The 4,349-nt window shown below is 45.2% G+C and overlaps 2 non-coding genes across 2 annotated transcripts; one reads left to right on the top strand and one right to left on the bottom strand.

Moving 5' to 3' along the window:
- Positions 1–1,033: 1,033 nt before the first annotated feature.
- Positions 1,034–1,107, bottom strand: TRNAN-GUU (transfer RNA asparagine (anticodon GUU)). Its single transcript has one exon. It is a non-coding gene; the product is annotated as a tRNA-Asn (tRNA).
- Positions 1,108–2,003: 896 nt separating this feature from the next.
- On the top strand, positions 2,004–2,076 carry TRNAF-GAA (transfer RNA phenylalanine (anticodon GAA)). Its single transcript has one exon. It is a non-coding gene; the product is annotated as a tRNA-Phe (tRNA).
- Positions 2,077–4,349: the final 2,273 nt, after the last annotated feature.

The following is a 4,349-nucleotide window of genomic DNA, read 5'->3' as shown; positions in this document are numbered from 1 at the left end:
GAAAAGGATCACGTGCGAACGGAGAGGGCGGTGCGGAATGAAAAGGAGATGATCAGGAGGAAGCTCTCGGAGAGGCCAATTGCGGTGGGGGATACCGTATTGGCGCGAAACAGAAGAGCAGAAGGAAAGTTATCGTTAACCTACGAAACCCAGCCCCTGGGGGTGACGCATGTGAAGGGCTCGATGATCACAGCGGCCAACGCACGTGGAACTGTCACCAGGAATGTCTTGTTTTTCAAGCGCGTGGGATCTGCCGAAACGGACGAAGTCGACCCTCCGGCACCTGAGCCGAGCGATGAACCGCCACCGAGACCCGATGGACTGGCCGAGACTCAAGGGACACAAGAGGTGCCTCAGGCCGAGGCACGCAGGTACCCGAGCCAGGCGGGGCGTAAGCCGCCGCAGAGGTTCCAAGACTTTATTATGGACCCTGCCTAGTCATCTATGTCGTGCTGGAACAGTTATGTTTGAAGAATACGTTGTTAAGTTATACTGTTGAGCAATGTTCATTGGGGAAAAAGGAGGGATGTTGCGTAGTAATACGCGGTTCTGCGAATGCGCAGCCCATAACGAGGCTCGCGCATGCATGCATTTAATAAAGACGGTCCCGGCCGGCAGTTCGCGCCAGAGACCAGAGCAGCAACACGTCTCCGGCGTGTCTCTTGGTGTGAGTACTGTGTGCGTGCGTGTGTGCCTGCAGGTGGGGTTGTGATGGCCACACCATCACAACCGGGTCGGTAGTCGAATATGTCAACGTTATCCACAGCGTATATATTCCCAGAGAGCACAGGAAAATGATTGTTACATGCACAAATGGAAACTGTCCCTATTATGGAGAGATAAACGTGGTTATTTCTCACCTTATTTTTATTTTTTCATTGAAAGGTGAACTGTACTCATTAAAACATAATAACAAAACATTCTCTTTAAATTAAAGAACGTGAGATAAAAAGAGGCTTTTAAGGGTATTATGTTTGAACAATTGTACCCTATATAGGAAGATGTTGATGTTCTGAAAATAAAAATGTATCTTCGTCCCTGGGTGGGCTTGAACCACCAACCTTTCGGTTAACAGCCGAACGCGCTAACCGATTGCGCCACAGAGACAGACAGATTCATGAGCGCTAACTGTACTATTTCAGAAGCATCAAGAACACGAGCTCCACATATGGGGGACTTGTCTACAAAGATCAATGGTTCGGTTTTATCTCACGACGCCAATGAACAGCATTATAAAAACCCCGGAACGATGTAAAAACAAACAACGATGTAAAAACGATCTCCTGAACTGTTAATGTTACGCACGAAATCAAACCTACATTACTACAACAAAAACGAATGAATAAATTCGTATATTTATATTCGGAATGGTATCTAAATATAAAAACAATGAAGGATTAAATGTATTCTTTCTTCTCAACGACACGCATAACACACTTGTAGCGGCGAGAGGCTCATTGTGGCACTTTAAAGATGGCCGCCGCGTGTCCTTCACATCTATCGCTGAGCGCGCACGGTGGGACGGCGCTTAGGCTGGGGCCAAGCTACTACCTTGCCTTCTTCGGTTAACGCGGCAATTGCAGAGAGGATATTTTCTAATCCGGACTGGGAACGGCACGGAAGGAGAGATATTTATATTGGGTCTTCAATGGGATATGATTGCGGTTCACTGAATCTGCCAATGATATGGGTTTAAGATGGCGTCTGCGTTTATGCGCTTTAATGCAGGGTTTCGTCTTATCAGTGTTGTCCTTCTTTCATTTTTACTTTTCAGCGCCTGCAGGAGATTGTGCAATTGTAAGCCCGTCTAGAATGTGCATTGGAGATAGAATTCAGGAGCACTAGTCATTTCGAAACGAGCATCGAGCATGTTTTTCTTATAAATACTGTGCGGAAACAGGGAAGAGTTATTTCTAATAATAACACACTCCAAAATTTGAATCAACTAGTTCTGACTCGTCAACAATTTACAAGTATTGGAATAGAGTGCGTGAGAGCAGGCAGCCGAAATAGCTCAGTTGGGAGAGCGTTAGACTGAAGATCTAAAGGTCCCTGGTTCGATCCCGGGTTTCGGCAATTATTTTTTAAGATATTTACTTAGAATTTATTAATGCATTTCGGACACCTTTTCTACGTTATGAGGCTTATCGCGGTAAAGAGGCATACATTAAAGTATAATAACAAACACATTTTCTTTCAAAAAATATCTTACACAATTTGTTTATGTACACTGATTTCAATTCATATATCAAGCAACATTTCATCCATCAATGTTTCATTCCAGTTTTGTACCTGCTGCTTTAAAATAAGCTATACTCCACCACTGGTAAAATGCACGAGTCATTTGTTACCTCCCATCTTCACCAATTTGTAGAAGTCAATTCTCTCCTTCATCCATCTCTGGTGGGTTTTCGCCCTAGACATAATGCTGTAATGGTCCTTGTGGTTGCAGTCGACAAAACTTTGCCTTATGTGTCAGAGCATTGGTCTTTTTGGAGCTGTTGACTGCTTTTGACGCTGTTGTCCATCAAATTCTTGTCAGCTGTCTTCAATTAAGTGGTATTGCTGGAACAGGCAAACATGGCTTAGTTCTTTTCTCATTCACACCTGACTCCACTGAGGGCTATAAAAGGTGTGGTTCTGCACAGGCCTGAGAGTAAGCTGGGGATGCTGACTCGACCAGACGAGCTGCAGGAAGTGGAGCCTGGAGAATCCGGAGAACGGCATGCCGAGACGCTGGCCCGTTGTTCCTGAGGGGTTGATGCGTGGCTATGGAGCCGTGTCTCCAGGGAGCCGGAGCGAGGCAGCCTGTATCCTGATGGCAGTGTTCAGCGAAGTGCTCATTCCCTTGGGCCGTGCACTGGTCCCAAAGGTGTCTAAGGGGCAGGTGGTGAGACCCTGACCTTGACCCAAAGCATCCAAGAAAGACCGCTCGCCTGAACTACACTACCCCGTGAGTTTCAAACAAGTGAGAGAGAGAAACTCGGCATCGTGCGGTTGGCTGGTGCGGAAAGGGAGAAAGAGAAGATTTCGTAAAGTGACACGGATGGAATGCATGAGAGGGAAAGTATGAAAGGATAGAAAGTAATACAGAAGTGGAAACTACGCTAGTGGTGCGTAAATAAAGCAAAGTCCAGAGCAAAGATATTTAAAGAGATATATAAGCCAGAAAAGGGTGCAAACAACTCGAAAGGAGGAAACCAGAACACAGAAGAGAGAAAGAAGTGTGCAAGAGGCATGATAAGGAAACAGACAGGGGAAGGGAACCCTGAGAAGCCTAAAAATAATGGTGTTATATTTTGTTTCTTGTTGAACTTCGTAAAGAACCATAGGCTTGGGGAAGGGAACTCTAAGAGGCCCATTAAAGACATTGTTGGACTTTGTGAAAAGATGCCTAGATTTGGGGAAGGGAACCCTGAGGGGCCTAACAGGAACTGTGTCTTTTTGTTTGGACCTGGAAAGGTCAAAACTTGTGGAAGGGAACACCAAGAGACCCATAGACATTGTAAACTCCATTGACTTACTGCAAGAGCCGTATGTGATAAATTTGAAGGGCAACCTTTTTGAGTTGAACTATTTTGAACTGGCAGAACTACCCCCTATTGGTAAGACTACCCAAAGCCAGCTGTGGTTTAAAAAAAAGTTGTTTTTAGCACAAAAAAGGGGGCTTGGGTGTGGACCCCCCCAAAAAAGTGTAAAAAAATAAATAAATAAAAAATCGACTCTTTTGTTTTTGGTCCTTTTGATTCGACCCTTTTGTCATTCGATCCTTTTCATTCAAACTTTTGACCTATAACGGTTTACATTTCCTTTTGTTTAACCACTATTTCTCTTTAAGATGACTTCCTATCACATTTTGTCAAAGAGTGAGGGCAAGCATAGGTTTAGACACATACAGATTTTGGTTTTGGACTCTCAGAAATTGACGGCCTTTAGCAACAACAGTTGAGGGAACAATCCCTTTAGAGTTAGGGCCATTTAGGTATTACATCAACCCCGGAACCTCATTACTGTTATCCTCAAGTCTGTGTCTCTCTTCATCCCGTACCTGTCTCACAGAAGCCATACAGTTTGCCCAGGCAACTAGCTGACAGGGGGAGCTAATGGAAGGGGCAGGGGAAGTTTGAAAGGGGGCAGTGCAACCAGTGCAGCCTGCATTGTTTGAGTGAGCACAAGGGAGGAGAAGCAGGAAAAAGAGACAAGGGGGAGTAAGGATGGTGTAGCGGAGCTTGGAGGCAAATCGTCAAGAGGTGTGGTTTTGGAGAGAAAGCTGTACTTTGGAGAGAGAGTGCATGTAAGAGGAGTGAGTGAAACTGAGGGAGATCGTAGGAGGTTATGATTGAGACTGG

This window comes from Ambystoma mexicanum, chromosome 2p (genome assembly GCF_040938575.1).
Source record: "Ambystoma mexicanum isolate Mex_15411 chromosome 2p, UKY_AmexF1_1, whole genome shotgun sequence".
In the NCBI taxonomy this organism is placed as follows: domain Eukaryota; kingdom Metazoa; phylum Chordata; class Amphibia; order Caudata; family Ambystomatidae; genus Ambystoma; species Ambystoma mexicanum.
This window is presented reverse-complemented; position numbering and strand designations above follow the sequence as displayed.